The sequence below is a fragment of the Phalangium opilio genome, unplaced genomic scaffold (assembly GCF_054372755.1).
Source record: "Phalangium opilio isolate 3A_F unplaced genomic scaffold, DU_Popi_V2 ptg000024l_1, whole genome shotgun sequence".
Classification (NCBI taxonomy): Eukaryota; Metazoa; Arthropoda; class Arachnida; order Opiliones; family Phalangiidae; genus Phalangium; species Phalangium opilio.
The window spans coordinates 4749909-4768070 of NW_028324155.1; the positions used below are offsets into that span (position 1 = coordinate 4749909).

Here is an 18162-nt window from a genome sequence, read left to right on the forward strand (position 1 = left end):
CCTCGTACCACCAGCCACTTTAACCAATTATTTCAAAAACGTTTTCCCAAATTAAAAAAAATAACCCTAGCCATATTCGAGATGACTTATTACCCGCCGCATGGGTGTGTTGATGCTTCGCCTTAAAACACTAAACTTAAGAAACGTATTTCCTTAAATTGAAATTAAACAAAACCTGGGTAAAATATTACCGAGTCTAATAATAGCTTTAAAGACAGGCGTGCTCTGCTACTATTTTCCAAGCAAACATCGGAACAGCAGCGCCATTCCCCGTTCATTAGTCAAAAGATGTCCCGGAGGTCTTCAATGGAGAAAGGAAAAGAGAGGAGAGGGAGGGAGAGAGAGAGAGAGAGAGACGTTATAGAGAAAGAGAGAGAGAGGGGCAAGATTTCTCCACGGTTATATCGACCGAAATGGGTCACAAGGTGTCGCCAGCTCTACTCGGGTGACTGGTGTGGCCACAATGCCTTATCTCGACCAAAAATTGCCAACCCCGTAATCCCCCCGCTGTATACCTCCTTCCTCTTTTAATTCTCTCCGGATGAAGGATACCAGGTTTAGTCACAATGGGAATATCCCGAGGCAGATTGGAAAATATATCAGTGAAGCGAAGAATGTCTCTCTTTCTCTCATTCAAACTTCAATATAAGCTCCCCGTCTTAATTTAAACGCGTTTCCCAGTCGAAAGGGTACCTCTATCAAAGGTATCGAGTAGAGTTTCAAATCCCATAGAGATAGATGAAGAGTACCTTGAAACGTTGGTCCAAGCTGTAAGTGGAAACTTGGGGGGAAGCCTCTTCAAACCTGAACAAGATTCACCCCCCCCCTTATCTCTGAGCAGCATTTCGGTCACTATTATTTTGCAACGGCTTACAAAAACAGCCTGGAGCATTTTTTAATGGAGCTATCCCCCTTTTCTTCTTTTTCCGCTTTCATTATCGACTAGCGATTCTGTCCCTCCAAGCTAGCGAAAAATTAATTTATTTCAAAACCAGCACCTTCTAACAACGTTTTAACAACGTTGTTTTAGGTCCTTATATCATCCGACAGAAGCCTTCGGGGCTTATCATAAAAAATCACTTACATAACCCTGCCTAAGCCGGTTTTCCTTAAAATGAGAAAGAGCTAATTAGAGAAGCAAAAAAATAGAAAGAAAATTTTCACTTAAAGATTATTTTGTATCTCTTTTAGTTCAATTAGAATAAAACTAACACTATATTTTAGAGAGGCAATTAATTTGATCTAAAATGTATTAATTCCTTTTTACGAAACTTAATTGAATTTACTCATTTAAAATTGAGAAAGAAATCCACATACGTAATAAAAATCGATAAAAAATCAATAATGGAAAAACACTGAATATTGGATTAAACAATCATTAAAGACCCTGTTGTTTTTCAATTATAACTATAAAGGATAATAATAAATCATTCCCCTAAACGAAAAAAGAGTCACGATATTAACGTCATCCGAAATATAACGGTTTGCTTTGCTAAGTAGCTATCGAGAAAGAAGAAAGAATGATGACCTCTCAAGTATACGCGCATAAAAATTGCGAGAAAAACCGAAACGTTATACCCTGACGAGATACACAATCAATTACAGCTATATTCCATAAGAGAAATATTACCCATCATATTTCCTTACATCGTAAAAATAACGGGGGAATTTTTATTATTGTTTTCTTTATCCTTGGGAGGAAAGCAGGGAATATTGGAAAATGTCCTAAAGGGAAAATGACCCTAATAAAAAACTATTTCCAAAAATGTAACAGAGGAATGAATGAGACGGAATCTAAAAATATCCAAAGTGGGTCGTCAAGGACATTTCCCTTTAAAGTTGCTGAGATATCCCAGTTCATCCCTCTTACAGTATTCAATAATTATATCGCCAAAACCCTTGGATTCTCAAAACCTTCAAATTTACCTTTCACCTCGTTGGACCCTGACTACACATTCACGATAGGCATTTAATATTTAACTATACATATATATAGAAAATACCCTAAAGCATACTGTAACTAGGAAAGGGAGAAGAAAAAGAAACATTGATCTCAATACCAATCGAAGAAAGCTTTCCCAAAGTTATATAGGTAGTAGCTTAAGGGCATCAAGAAAGATGATAAGGGGAAACTAGCGCCATATTTCCTTTATACATCTCCCCCATCCTGCCTGCACATCCCTACAAAATCCCGAAAAAAAGGTGATTTACGACTATAATCAAGGATGAAGTGTCGAGTTTCTTGGAGCCTCCGAAACTCGAACCTGAAACCTCTCTCTCACTCTCTCTCTTTTCCACATCGCCAATGACCCACTATAATACATCAAGGTCCATTTTTCGTATAGTCGAGCCGTTTTATTTGGCAGTGTTGTGTAAAAGACTAAGATAGGCGAAAAATCTACGCCCCTTATATAGTAGACAAGAATTCCTTGAAAAATTACCCTGATTCTCAGCTGGCCTAGACACGCGCGCCTGAGCCGTTGAGGAATTATCCCCATACCATCTAGTTTCGTGAGTGGATAAACCTGGACTGAGATTCATGGTAAGATTGCGTAAAAATGTGTACTAAAAGTGGGTCAAGAAACCTTTTTTCGCTTGAATTGGTTATAAATTATCCCTTGAATATTGAAGGAAGGCTACCATAAAAAATTAAGCTCTGAGCTGAGCTACTTTCCTGACTGAAATTTAATAAATTCACATGAATTCGAATAATAAAGAAATCTCGAAAGTGGGCCTTTAGCGCTATTAATATTTTATGACATAGGAGGCCGGGTAATTAAATTTAAATCAAGGCGATCCAAGGTGTCACGTGATATGACTGGTCGGTTCAAATTTAAGGGATATATCATTGAATTATTCGTTATTTGATAGGCTCCGAAAAAGGAAATAAAAAAAAATTTAATTCTATCATACACCTTTCCTTTACAAAAGAAAGGAAAAAAGAAAAATCGAAGCCGCCATGCGATGATGAGAAATTGATCTAAAGTACGGTGTATAGTATCGAAAAGAAATTTTTATGGATCAGAAACTTTTTCAAAAAGAAACCGAAATTTTTATTATACGATGGCGCGTTATCCAAGACCGCCATGAAGGGACAAATAAGGGGATTTTTTGGATAATACCAGCACCACCAGCACCAAAATCCCTCTCACGCAAACACCCTCAATCTTCCCCCAGTTTTTCATAATGTCTGAAGAGCTAGGATAAGAGCTCATAAATTTGGACCCATTTTTTCCTATATTACACAAAACCCTGGCGCTTCATCTCAAAGTTAAACTCGAAGGATATCTATGGAAGAAAAAAACCTTTTTCTATATATTTGACACTTAATCGATATACCACATTGGGGTATTATAGAGCCGCTTGAAAGAGCCCGAAAGAATATGGGTGAATATATAATTTAAACTTTTACCCCTAAAAAAGTCGATAAAAATACGCGAGACCCATTGCTAAGGAAAGGAAGCTCTAACAATGCATCATTCGGTTTGAACCATATTTACTAGCCATTGCGCATGCGCTAAATAACGTTATTAAAGGTCACGCTCTCAGAGGGATAATCGCTCGTGAGTGTATGTTTTATTGGAGTAATAACAAAACGTAGTTTTGACCCGTCAAAGAGTGCAAAGGTAGCCATTTTGGATGGAGGCCGCTTTCAAAATGGCGTACAACCAAAACAATTTCCACCATCCTAACTATCATGTTGGTTATTACGCGGCTATCCCTTTAAATTGCTTAAGTTTGAAAAATTAAATTACCTTTTAGGTACTTTAGGGTATGCCTAAATCGAAATAATAATAAAAAAATATATATAAACGAAAGTTTGTATCCGTTGAATTTAAAGTAACCGAGCCATCAAATAGGAATCAAATTTTGGGAAGGGATAGAAAATAGATGACCCGGGGAAATAAATTCCTTAGCGACCCTTAATCGCCGAGAACTAATAACATGGTCGTAAAAGGGGGGGGCGGAATTAAGGCAGAGAACGAGTGGTCATAAAGGGAAAAAGGCTCGTTTAATGACGGCGAAATGATCGAAAATGAAACTGACTGATCCTGATGTTCAACCTTGGCCCCTCTCCTCGGCATAAAGAAGGTAGAAAAGTAAAAAGACAGAAAAGAAGGTTGCTCCTGAGAGGGTTCATAAAGAATTATAGCCAGTAACGAAGGAATCTCAAAGGAGAAGGAAAGCTCCCATGTATATATACCATCTCCAGATAGCGAGATCGGATTAATTTCGGCTCGTTACCCGTTTTTCTCTCGAAACGAAACTATACCCGTTCCACCCCTCAATCCTCCATCTTCCTTCTCTTTCTGTTGGCTAACGGTACATCGTATCAGGCCGAAATGACAGCGTCTTCCCTCTCAGATCAAACGGCTTAGATAATACCGAACTTAGCTTTGAACTTACACTACGTTTCAAGTTGATTCTGGTCGTATATGGCGCGTGCACTCTTGTTAACCTTCAAAAATACTTTGCTAGATACAGAAACCCACGGCGGATTAATACATACGGGTTAAACCTCATTGGAATGCGAATAGTACGAGGAACGTGAGATTGAACTCTGAGTAAGAGAGAGGGGCATGGAAAGGCTTTGCCGAGTTAGCTCTCGGAGAAATGCCAAAAAGTCGGGCGTCTATATTTAAGCGCCTTTGGAAATCGCTATATCGGAACTTATCTCGTTAAGGCCCCTACTTGGATACCACCCACGCATCCACTCGCCTCCCTGGAGGGATACATCAGCGGGCCAAAAATCGAGCTTAAGCCTTGGCCTATCCAATCTGTACCCCAATACCATACCAAGCCAAAAAGGAAGGGGCACCCTAGGACCGCGATAGCAACATTCTCGAGCTAAGAAGCGAGGAGTGGAGTTTTCTTTTAGTGGGAGGAAGGGCGGGCAGTTTTAACGCCAAAATTCCTCAATAGAAGGAGCCACTATAGGAGGCTTCAGAAGTTTGGATGGAAATCGAATAGGATCAATGGATCGGTAGCAACGATAAGTCAGTTGGCGAGGAAATGAGAGAGAGAGAGCTATCCATCCCCCCAAGTAAACGATCGACTTGGCTTGGTATCGTATATAAATTGCGCTTTTTCCCCCCACCAATTGTGTTTTGAAGACGTGTGGTATATGTATATCTATAGAGGCTCTGTGGCTTCGTACTTTTCAATCACGCTCCAGCGAATCTTATCTGAATCTATATAGAACACCCCAGCTTCTCACCCCCCTCCTGGGCCGCAATAGTAGACAATTTCGTCGATAAAGCCTTGGTTTTCGGAGAAGAAAGAAAGAAAGAATAAGTTTAGGTAGACCGATAAGCCCTGGCTTAGTTTCAAAAGACTAGTTAATACGCTCGAATAAATTACAATTAATCAAGGATTCACGAAGATCGATAACTCCTCTCTATTCTACCTAAAATAATTCAGATGGACACGTATTTACCATTTCAGAGTTTAGACAAGGCCTTTGAAAATTTATCGACCTCGCGAGAGAAGCGAAACACAGGGGTAAATATCTCCATGCATTTTCTACGAGCGCCTATAGAAATGTTTCACCCTCAATACATCGCTGTTAAGGGGAGAAGCTGACTACCAGGAAAAAACTAAATTTTTGATATAAAATAAACCAATTTCTTAACCTCTCTAATGATATTATAAAATCCGAAGATATTTATTCTTTGGAAAAATGTCACAGAACATTTTGGACTCAAAATCGCCCACCCTTTTTGGGGAAAAGAAAGCAAATCTCGTGATTCTCACGCTCGTGAAAACTTGAAACAAAAAGGTTTCGCAGAAACGTTTCCCACCAAACTTTTAAGAGCGCACGTCACACACGCGTAACGTTAAAAAATGAATCGTGATCGTAGGTTGAAAAGATGGTATTTTTTGGGGGAGTCCGTGTTATATTTTCCCCGGAGCCCCAAACCTATTTTCTCCTTCCATTCATCTTAGAGTAGTAGTACACCAAGAAAAACAAACATTTTTTTTTCTTCTCTCCTTTCTCCCATATACAGTATAGCCCCCTCTTTTTCTATTTCATTTCGTTCTATAAAAAAGGTGGGAGAAAGAGGAGAGACAGAAAAACCCCGAGGAAGGAAGGACAAGCAGTAACATTTTTTTTTCTTTTCATTCTTTTACGTCAGTTTTCTTACTGTCCAATCACCTTTTACGCCTCTCACGGGCATTCGTTCCTATGGTGACCGTGTACCCCTTAAGATTACGTTTTCTTTTGAAAATAAGATCGGGGGATAAAAGGAGAGAGAGAGAGGGGGGAGGGGGAGAAAAATATATAAAACGTAAAAGGAAGGATATGGTAGAAGAAAAATTATACCTCAAAGAGATACGCTTCCCCCCGAACAGCTTTTGATCAAGGAGGAAAAACTCCTTGGGGGATGTAACGGTATTTATTAGAAGTCTATTGCTGTAAGAATCATTTCAAACATTTCATCCACGAATGATTTAATTCGTTTAAAGAAACGCGTAGAAATTAAAGAAGAAAAAGTACCTAGACATCATTCTTAAATTAAAACCGTAGTCTTTCGCCCAATCTTTCAAAAAAACTCTCGCGTCTTACGCTTTTGAGAAACTATTACTCTACTGGGAAATAACAGTGCTAACGTATACTTGACGAAAGGTGCTATAACTAACGCTATTAAAAATAAGTCAGATGTTTTCTATCACAACTAAGACTTGTCAAGCCCCGGTTTCTCCTAAGGTTATTAAAGTAATAAAGTAACTGAAATGAAAGAAACCAGATGGAAAGAAATTTACTTTGTTTACTGCTCCCCAGTCTACCCGAATTTACTATTAGTAATAAAAGGGGTAAAAGAGTAGAAGCATTAGGTCGTATGTACAAAACTGAATTTGAAATTACTATTTTTATAAATAATTCAGCCCAATTCTTCAAACTTAATTTCACACCCTAAATAGGCTTAAGGTGAGAAACCACTCAAAACTATAATTGCATACCAAGAATCAAGAACATCACGGCTCTACTGAACTGATTCTCATCAAAATGTAATAACTCAAACCGAAATTGGATATAGGGGGGTTTACGGGACTAACTAGAAATTCAAGCTTCACGCACCGCGTCTAGAATGATTAAATATGGAAGAAAAAAAAAAGAAGTCTTAACAGAAAGCTACCACGTTTCCTTATATAGGCACGTCGTTTACGCATACGTCACAACACCGCAATCTTAGACCCGCATGATATGGTGGGGATAAGGTAATAATGTCAGACGATTATGTCAGCGCCGCTGAGAATAAAATCTCATTTGCAAGCTTGGAGTTGGTGCGGTTGTTTTATTGTCTACCCCGAACTTGGGCAAACCCAAACAAGAGGAGAAAAGCTGGGCCAGGGATCATTGTCCGTCAGACATAAATCTTAATCAGCGTTTCCTCCCTCGTAGTATAATAAAACCCCGGAAGTAGAAAAGACGGCGGGAAAGTATAACCCAACCCAACCCAACAATTTCTAGTTAGTTATATACCCTACAACACACCTAGTATATAACAGAGTTTGTATAACCGAGGGGGATCTGTTACGTAATATAATATAAAACCAAGAGAATTTTGATTAAAGTTTCGCTTGCACAATCTTAAGTTAACTTTTATCCCCCCAAAGAATTTATACTATCTTTAAGAATTTCGGGATTTGAAACTACTCGCGTCAAACTTCACAAAATAGAAGAAAGGAAAGTTATTTCGTTTTAACTAATTTAAACGAACTCGTACAAAGACTAATATTCACATAAAATTCCCCTCTGCTGATTCGTATTGGATGAAGAACTAAAACTACAAAACTGATGCTAATCTTTTGAAAGCGACGTTCGTTACCCTTGACTATTACGAGCGGCAAAAAAAAAATAAATCGGTAATCCGGTTAGATCTGTCCATCCAACTGGTTTTTCGGCTTCTAGCTGCTTTAATACTTCATACATTGCCACCCTTACTTAGTCTGTCTATCTAAAGCTTTTCGGGGACTTCAAAAATAAGGGTCAGCGCTTTTTCGGGGGGCGGGGGGGGGGAACCAAATGCTTAGCCAAGATAGAAATCGTCTTTTCGAAGTAAAGCAAAAAGATAAAAAGACAGAGGGAGGTAAGGAGGTAGGGAGGAAAAAAAATCCCCTAAAGTAAGACTTCTCTGAAAAGTTTGGTCTAAATTACTCTCCATCTTAAGAGTGAGTTTCAAACGAATTTTGCTAAAAGAGTTTCCGCCCACTAGCAAGCAAACGAAATAAAAGTTAAAAAAATAAACTTTCTTCTTTTAAATACTAAAATAGAGATTTAGGGGGAGGGGGGAATAAGAGGATTTATAGAGAAAAAAATCTTCTAAACTCTCTTTTGATTACAAACTCAAGGATAAAACAAGTAAATTCCATTAATTCTTCAAGTTTTAAACTTAAAGAATTCTCTCCATACTTATTTGGAAAATAAAATGTAGATTAAAGGATTCTCATCTATAGACGCTGATACGATTTATCAAAAGATATTCTAAAGGAATTTCAGTAAATAATTCTTTTTTAAGAATTTGTCTAGCCAAGAATCCATATAAAGATCTAAGAACGTGCAAAAACAGAAATTGGCTGTGATATCGAATCTTATTTTGGGGTTTCTTAGTCTAGCTTAAATTCAATATTGGCTTGAATAAAAAAATAGGCGAAAAATTGACAAGCTAAAACTTAATATTCTTAGGTTGGCGCCTCGAGACGTAAAAATTATACGTTTCAGTGACGTTTTCTCTTAAAGAAAGTGAACCAAAGAAGTGAGAAAAGAGTTGAGAAAACGCTGCCTTGACAAGTTTGACTAGATTCGCGTCGCTTCGCCGCTTAAACCTCGAACCCGGAACGAAACTGCAAAGATGAAATAGCGGAGAAATAGAGAGAGTCGAAAAGCGAAAAAAAAAAAATCTTTTTCGAGACTTTTACGAGTAGAAATCAAAAGAGACGCCCAGTACATTCGATACATGTATTTCAGTGAATATAGATATACAGGGTATTAAAAAAAGAGTCGTGTAGGACCGAAGTGCGGTGAGACTGTTCTATGGTCAATTTGAGTCAAAAATGTTCCATGCCATTTTGCCCTAATGGCCACAGGTTACAAATTTTGATTAGAGTAATTTACGGATGAGGCGTAAAATAAACTAAATTAACTTAAAACCTCTCCAATCATAACTAGTTTAGGGTGTCCCTTAGGATGTCAAAATGTCAGAGACATTAGGACTCAAAATGGCTCATATTTCGATCCTACAGGACCATTTATCTGAAACACCCTGTATAGAGACAAAGAGAGAGAGAGAGACCCTGTTTCTTCCTGAATGAGGTGAGTGTGAATGAAGATGATAGGATAGGAGTCCACTAGGGTCCCATTTCTCGGGTTCTTGTTTTACAACGCGAGTGAACACCCCCCCCCCCTCGTCCCCCTTCTTTCCACCGATTATGGGCCAGCCAAACCTGAGGATAAAATTCAACCAAGCGGCAACTTTTCCGAGAAAGATTCTCCGATTCGAGTCGTCGAGAAACCCGCGGGGTTAAAAGAATCGAAGAGTAAGCTTAAAGGAAGAGAAGAGAAAATGAGGGAACTAATATCCGGAGAAGAAGCTAGTAGTGAGATAGTCGTCGATTCAATGCGAGGCCCTGTGTCCCATCGCGAATTCCGGAGTCTATTTCATTCCCAATTTTTTTTTAAGGAGTTACCTCATACCATAGCTTTTCCTTGATTTTCTTTAGGGGACTAGAGTTTGCCTTAACATTCCCTAAGGTACAGGGTGTAAAGGATAATAAAATGAGAGAACCAGTTTCAGTTAGTCAATGTTTTACACTTCTTCTTATACCGGCCTCAAATTACTGCAGTGAAATCTTTCCAGGAATCTTGGCGTATGGAAACAATGTCTAGTTTCATTTCAACCTTTCCCTGATTTAAGTTTTTCTAAGAAAAGTTTTAAGAATTTTCATACGTTTTATTGCTACCCCAATTCTCCGAGGGACGCAAGGTTTTACGACTCGGTTGTAGAATCTGAAATTTTTCATTTAAATTTTTAAGGTATCCTCGTGAAAAATTATGATTTGTCTTAATGGCGTGAAAGAGGATTTTGGAAAAGCAAAAAAAAAAAAAAAAAAAAAGATGAAAAATAATCTTAAATTTTACGGGTGATCGTAAAATTGTTGGAAATTGCGTGACCGACGTTGCCGCGAATAAAAATACTATTTTTCTATTTTAATCGTTAAATATTATAAAGGCGTGGTCGTAAATTTTTATTCCTTTGTTAAAAATTGCCTTCAGTGAAAGATTGTAAAGGTTTCTGTGTTCAATATTGGGAAAGGAGTTATGGACTACAAAGACGAAAAAGAAATTACCAGCTAACTAAAAATGATCATAGAAAATTACTTTTTGTTCAAAGAGAATTAATTAAGGCTAGGAATAAATTTGAATCCTTCATTAATTTAAACTTAAATTATTCCATTCGTATAGAAAAAATAAGAAGTGGGTGTGAAAGACATTTTTCTCGTTTATTAGTTTAACTTAGAGATTCAGTTAATTCATTGTGTAGAGAGAAAGAATTGAGAAAATACGTTCTTCAGACAATAGTTGATTTAAAAAGAAATAAAAGAAAACTTTCCTAAAAATGGGCGTTTTTCATAACAATCAATCCTAGAATGATTTTTCTTCTAACTCCCTTTCTTTCTCGGTGGTGGTAGTCGCTTTTCTAGATAGTTGAATTAAAAATCTTGTCGAAAAGCCCCTAGTAACGAGGAATATATAGAAAAGGACCGCTAGCCAACCCCAATCGGACCACCACCACCACCTTAACATAGTGAAAAGGGAGAGGAGATCTGACTCCTTCGAATTATTTGTCGTATAGAGAAGGAACAAAAGGGGAGTGTTAGGGTTCTGGTAACTCGTTGGGAAATGGCTTGTCTAATGCAAGAACAATGAAATTGAATGAACACAAAACTCCTCTCTCTCTCTTCCTCGCTAAAACTTTCACCCTTTTGAAATTCAACTGTCGTTCGTTTTCGAGGAGATTGGGGAGCGCTGCTCTTTAGAAAATAAATTTGGAACAATCGCGTGCTGGGAATCGAATTCATCGGCTATTTTAAGATCACAATGACCCAGTTTACCGAAATAATATATTCAACTAATGTAGATAAGAACTTTAATAAATTGCGGTTGTTCCGAGGATCGTGCAGAGGTTAAAGGTTATAGTGAAAAATAAGAATTTCGAGTATAATTAAAGGAAAAATATCATTCGTAAGAAGTAAAGGTTGCAAGAAAAAAAATACGAAAAGGTTTTTATAATTTTAGTCTAAACTGAAATTAAAAGTGTTTGATCTAACTTTGACGAGTGATAATCGTCTTAAATGTTTTTATGTCGTCACTAGCCCTTTGCTAACGATGCGTAACATTTGAGGGGAAGCAGGGAATTAGGGGTATTATTCCTCGGCGTCATGACGGAATCTCAGTAGCAGCAGCAGAGTAGCATCAACGTTAATTCTATCTAGTTAGGGGCTTCTTAATAAGATTTTCTCCCTTCACGCGCTTGACTCGTTCCCAAAAGATGTAGAAAACTGGCACGCAAGCAAGGCATAGAAGTTTTTAAGACGCTTAAGGCCCTCCTGCTCTTCCTAGGAAAATCCTTCCATCCACACAAGGCTGGTGGTGGTAATAAGGTAAAAGACGCCATTCTATCCTACCCTAACTCCCCTCGGGTGGGTTCTCTTTCCTCAAAATGATATCTCGCTAAGAAAAACACGGGAATATATTTTCTTATGGAAATTTTTCAACCCCCTCCTCCCATCCCCTTGGCTCTTGAAAACGTCGGTCGGACGGTCGCGTAACGTATCCGGTATGACGTTTTCAGCCCAAAACCCCGCTGGCGCCCTTTCGATCGTCAGGATGCCGACTCGGACAAGACAGGAAAAAGAAAAAGGAGGGGTCCCACTCTTTTTCTATAGCTAAGGGCGCCTTCTGGGATTCAAAATAAACATTTCCTAGCTGCGAGGAAATCAAATTAGAATTTGTTCTGGACCAAAAACGGAGGGAAAAACGCCTTTTTACTAAAGACGCGCCAAAGCGAGCGAGAAAAGGATCAAAAATATTTTTCTTCATTTCGAGTGTCCTTAAGTTAAAGAGATGGTTAAATTGTTATTGAAATAAAAATTCCGCTTAAATATTCGCTTAAACTACATAAATATATAAATATTAATCTTAGCTTTTATCGCGGTTAGATATTTGAATTATTCAATTTAGCAGTCGAGTAAAGATAATTTCACAATCTTCCTCCGAAAAATTGCAAAACTAATCTGAACAAGACATTAGCCTAAAACACAAGTGACCCTAAAAAAAGCAGAAGTGAAACCTACCTATTTAGAGCGGCCATCTTGGATGACTGTCTATCTAGGTAGGCAACACTACTAATTGCAAAAAAGACCCTCAAAATCAGTAGTGAAACCTACCTATTTGGGGGGACATCTTGGACGACTGCCTATCTAGGTAGGTAACACTATTAATAGCAAAGAAAATTTATTTATTTATTAATTCAAGAACATATTATACGCGTCATTTCACCATCTCTTAAACAGGCGGGAAAGAACTACATAGATAGACTTAAATACCATGATCCTTATGTACCACCTAGCTGAGAGTTTAAATTCCTTGGAAATTCCCATAAAAGAGTTATTCCATATTTGACTTAAAATATAAAATGAGAGAAAGAGAAAGAAGAGATATGTTAAACTGGCACAGAAATGGAACAAAAAAAGAAAGAAGTCAGTAGATAACATCATCAACAGGTTCGACCTGAATCGAAAAAGTTGAAAAACTTTCCATTTCTTTTTATACCCAAGCAGTCTATCATGGGTGGAAAATAATACTGGGAGAATGGAGAAACTGGCTCCTATACATTTAAGGAGAGGGGGAATCTATCCCCTTCCACACAGTTAAAAACGATAAAGGAAAGGAATAAATCATATACTGAATATAAATGCATTCGAATAGCCGCTGACTCGGCTCCCATTTATACTCCGTTTTTCGATCACAATTTATAAGTATGAAATATCGCCCATTTTTTTAGAAACGACCTCGGCTATATAGTAACTGTAAATTTCAAGCAAACTCTATCAAATGAAGGCTAATGTACGATATACCAAAACGGGAAATCGAACTAAAAACACGAGAATTGTAACATTGTTTGTCAGAAATCTAAGCAGACGATAAATTTAAAGTAGGCATTCGTAGATATTCGCGACTGCGCAGGAAATATAATTGTGGCCTGAGTTTCCTTAAAATGACTTCCGAGTCCTCACCGTCATGTATAGTAGTCTTAAGAAACGTCTCCACATCAACAGTCAGAAAAAAGGATTAAGGTAAGATAGAGAAAGAAAGAAAGATAAGGGTTTCAGTGGTGGCTTATGTAACCCATTAAGGCGAAGAAATCTCTAGAGGGATCTCGGCTTAAGTAAAAACCTCCCTTGTATGGAAAATAAGAGCCCAAAAATAAGACCGTGTATGGGTACTTTGGGCCCCAGGGGTTCTAAAAGGAAGGTATAAAATGAAATAAAAAACGCTGGAATTACGTATATCCAAAAGATAATTATTGGAAGTTGTTATTCCTACCTAATTTATTACGGAATATTAAGTCGTTAATTTAAAAGAAGCGAAAGTAATAATAAGCATTACGGGGAAGTTGAATTTCTTTTCATAAAAAAAACCTTAAAACCCCCAGGCAAATGGACATGCAGGGGAGAGGGGGAGGGTTAAAGGTCGATTGGGAACTTTCGGATATAAATGAGTTTGTTGGCTATTTTGTCGTATCCCCAAAGAGTATTTCCGGTAGATTCAGCTCGGGCGCCTTCAACGAACCGTACCCCATTGCACTCTGTGTAAAAGTTGGGTGGGAGAGAGAGAGAAGGAGAGAAGATGGAAGTTAGGAGAAATGATATAGCCGCCAAGGGCGTTTGGGTTTTCTCTCTCTCTCTCTCTCTCTCTTTCGAAGAAAAGGCCGGCGGTTAAAAGAAACGTCCCTGGGTCAGAGAATTGGTGGTCCACCACGCGGCCACGCTTTATTCTTTCTCCCTGGTATCCCATTTATTGGAAGGAGCGCATCGAGGGAGTCACAACCGTAACGTTTGCAACGCGATGGGGACCGCGTGCCAGACGACTCCCATGGCAGATGAATTAAATCTTCTCTTTTAGACTTTTTTCCCCTTCCTTTCAATTCCCCGAGGATATCTTTCCTAACGTTTTTCGCCATTGGCTTCAAACTCTCATTTCAAAAGCGGGGCTTCCTTTATATATTTTATTTTCCTCCCTCCCAAAAAAAAAGTTTCATATTAGAAGTGTTAAGAATTTCTCCGGAAAATCTCTATTTTTCGATCATAACCTTTTTGATATTTCTTGATAACTTTCAAAAAACGAGAAAACGCTTAGGTATAACTCAAGGAATTAAAAAAAATTATCACAATTTTTACCTTAGATGCAACAAAATATCCCGCCATAGTTTGCCTGTTCTAAATTATAGGAAAATCATGCGCCTGTCAAACAGTAGGAATGTGTTCACCAATTACCCAACAGGACCAGAACGTCCATCTTTACACCTCCGGATGTAAAGACAGGTGTCCCAGCCATAGTTTGCCTCTTCTAAATTATCGGAAAATCATGCGCCTGTCAAACAGTAGGAATGTGTCCACCAATTACCCAACCGAACCAGAACGTCCATCTTTACACCTCCGGATGTAAAGACAGGTGTCCCAGCCATAGTTTGCCTGCCTGTTCTAAATTATAGGAAAATCATGCGCCTGTCAAACAGTAGGAATGTGTCCACCATTTACCCAACAGGACCAGAACATCCATCTTTACACCTCCGGATGTAAAGACAGGTGTCCCAGCCATAGTTTGCCTGCCTGTTCTAAATTATAGGAAAATCATGCGCCTGTCAAACAGTAGGAATGTGTCCACCATTTACCCAACAGGACCAGAACATCCATCTTTACACCTCCGGATGTAAAGACAGGTGTCCCAGCCATAGTTTGCCTGCCTGTTCTAAATTATAGGAAAATCATGCGCCTGTCAAACAGTAGGAATGTGTCCACCATTTACCCAACAGGACCAGAACATCCATCTTTACACCTCCGGATGTAAATACAGGTGTCCCAGCCATAGTTTGCCTGTTCTAAATTATAGGAAAATCATGCTCTTGTCAAACAGTAGGAATGTGTCCACCAATTACCCAACCGGACCAGACCGTCCATCTTTACACCTCCGGATGTAAAGACAGGTGTCCCAGCCATAGTTTGCCTCTTCTAAATTATAGGAAAATCATGCGCCTGTCAAACAGTAGGAATGTGTCCACCAATCACCCAACCGGACCAGAACGTCCATCTTTACACCTCGGATGTAAAGACAGTCGTCCCAGCCATAGTTTGCCTGTTCTAAAATATAGGAAAATCATGGGAGCCTCAAACAGTATGAATGTGTTCAACATTTGCCTAATAGGACCATTACGTCCTCCTCCTAGTACCAGTCATAGTCTGCCTAGGCAAAATAACGATCAATCTAAAGCAAGACTCTTAAAAAATTGACTAGAAAAAATTGAGGTATTCTGCTCCTATCAACTTTTAAGTTCCAAATGTCCCTATTTACGACTGAAACCGTAAGGAAATGAAATTTACCAATTTTCTTCAGAAGGGAACGCGAAAAGGTTGATAATGGTAATAATAAAATATGACAAACAATGGAGAGTTGCATGATAAACGAGCGCAATTTCTGTTTCTTTCATTTGAACCAAAAAACCAAAAAGAAAGAAAGAACGAATTAGGGTGGGTAAAGAGAATAGAAGCGCATTCGTTTAAAGAAACAATCTCATTCCCGGTTAAACGATTCTATTCTACTTATTCGGAAGAAGAAAAGGACGAAGGGGAAAAAAACCATTTCCTTCAACCGTTTCCCCGATTAAAGTTGCACACGATACTGAAGCAGCGAGATCCAAAAAAAACACAACAAAGATACTATTATCCCGAATTGTAATTACATTAAAACGAATCAAATTAAATTAAAACGACCGGACTCATATAAGTACACGTAAAGTAGAAACCAAATTGGTTTTTAACAAGAAAACAAAGCTGTAATCTTATCATTCTTTAGTCGAAAACAAATGATATAAAAAGAAAATAAACATGAAAATAATAAGTAATACCTAGCAAAATAGATAAGAAATCTACATAAGCCTTTATAATAATGTTCCATACGTCAGGTATGCCCCAAAAAATCTAGCCTAAAAAAGGATGAAGCGGGGAAGTGAGAGAGAGAGGGAAGCTTGGGTTTTTCCCCGAATTGTTTTCTTCACGTAGACTATATTCAGATGACAAGATAAAATAAATTTCCGCTTTAAAACGCGCGCGCGCTCTTTTTAGTTCCGCGTGCCAAACCAGGAAGAAGAGTAAAGAAAAACCCCTGAACGCGTGTTTTGCCTAAGAAAGAGATCGAGTTTAAAACTCAACTCAAGCCACGCTAAAGTATAGACGAAACTAAAGTAGAAGCTGACAAATAAGGAAAGGGAGGGAGTGGGTAGTTTCGTTCGATATAAGCTAAATTTTCAAGCCCCCAACTGAATTCCCTATCTTTTCTTTTATAGGTCTATAATTTTTTTTTTTTTCCTTTTCCAAGAGAGCGACGGAGGATATTTTATTTCCTAGACACGTTTTTTCGTTCCTTTAGCAACGAATATTCGTGTCTAGAATAAGTTTATTCGGAGGGGTTAAACTGGAGGATGATAGAGTCCGGAGTAGTTTTTTTCTTTTCCTCCTCAGCTTCCAAAGTTTAGAGACTGATGATAAAAAACACGAGGACTAGGCTATAGCAAGTCCGGTCAAAAACTCAAACAAGAAGTTGCCAAACTCTAGCCTGACCTAGATTTATTCTAAATATATATTGGTATGGGACAGACATAAAGATAGATTGAAATAAGAAGAAAAGAAAAGAAAAAGTGTGTAATATCGAGGCGCATCTGAGACCGGCGGCAGACTTTCTTTAGCCATCTAGTTTCGTGTATGTTTACTAAAAAAAAACCTAGCAAATTCCGTTTTAGAAATAACGGTGGTCGGTCGAGAGAAATATACTGTAAAAATTCTTTGAGTTCTTTCCCACAAAATCAAATATTTGCGTCTATATAAGACGTTGGATAAATATGGCGAGCCCATATATTTTTAAACCACGTTAGCCCAAGCAAAACGCTGTCACGATGGCGGTTTTAAAAATGTTTAAATTTTAAATACAATGTTTCAGAAAAATTGATAAAGAGCTTAAATAAATAGATTTTAGTTGCGCGTGGGTTTGTTTTTAGAATGAGATTATCTAAAAGCAACGCAAGGATGAATTTTGTTATTTTGTTTTTGCAACGATATCGAAAAAGAGCGAACGATTTCAACAACAACGTCACTTACTAGTTACTAATAACAATAACGCGAAACACTATACACGCGTTCCGCCACGTAAACTAGGGCACGCACCTCATTAATCAAAGCGGTTAAAATTACTATTAGTTAAACTTGTTAAAGCTCTAATAGGTATAAAGGGCTTGGCATTCAATTAGACAGGTTCAAACTCGAGCTATAGTCCCTTCCCCCCACTAACCCTTTTATAGTATACGATCCTATATCCATCTTCAGCCTATCATTCTCTCCGATGTCGTCGTCCAAGGTACATACATAGCTCATTGCCTAATCCCACTAACCCTTTCTCTCCGTTTACATCACCCGATACGAGTATAGGCGCGACAAGCACAACTCGTCGTCTCCATCCTAAATAGGCGAAAATTTTGGTCTGACACCAAGGTAAAGATCCCGAGGCTTAAAAACACTTTCAATTATCGATTAAATGACTGTGTTAACGATTGAAAACCCGGCCAAGCTGCATTTTAACCTCCTTTGAAATGAAAAGAGGAAGGTGAAGGGGGTAAAGAGGGATGGTATTTTAAGACAAAACACGCCATGCCACGTATCCCTTCCTCTGTAGCTGTTCTTACTAACAAAGGCGTTTTCCGGAGACAAATGTTTGCGGATAACTAAGGGGTCTATTCGTCGTTTTATCGTATAGATAATTCCTTCCATCGGTTGCTTGGTTGATTCGAGTAAAGAGGAGAGAGAGAGAGGGGGGGGAAGGGGGGTTTAGAA

The 18162-nt window shown here is 38.3% G+C and overlaps 2 protein-coding genes across 3 annotated transcripts in view; one reads left to right on the forward strand and one right to left on the reverse strand.

Moving 5' to 3' along the window:
- Positions 1 to 18162, reverse strand: part of LOC149692311 (acetylcholine receptor subunit alpha-like 1) — a 126361-nt gene that overhangs the window by 61653 nt on the left and 46546 nt on the right. The window lies entirely within an intron of this gene.
- Positions 1 to 18162, forward strand: part of LOC149692312 (acetylcholine receptor subunit alpha-like 1) — a 41006-nt gene that overhangs the window by 1251 nt on the left and 21593 nt on the right. The window lies entirely within an intron of this gene.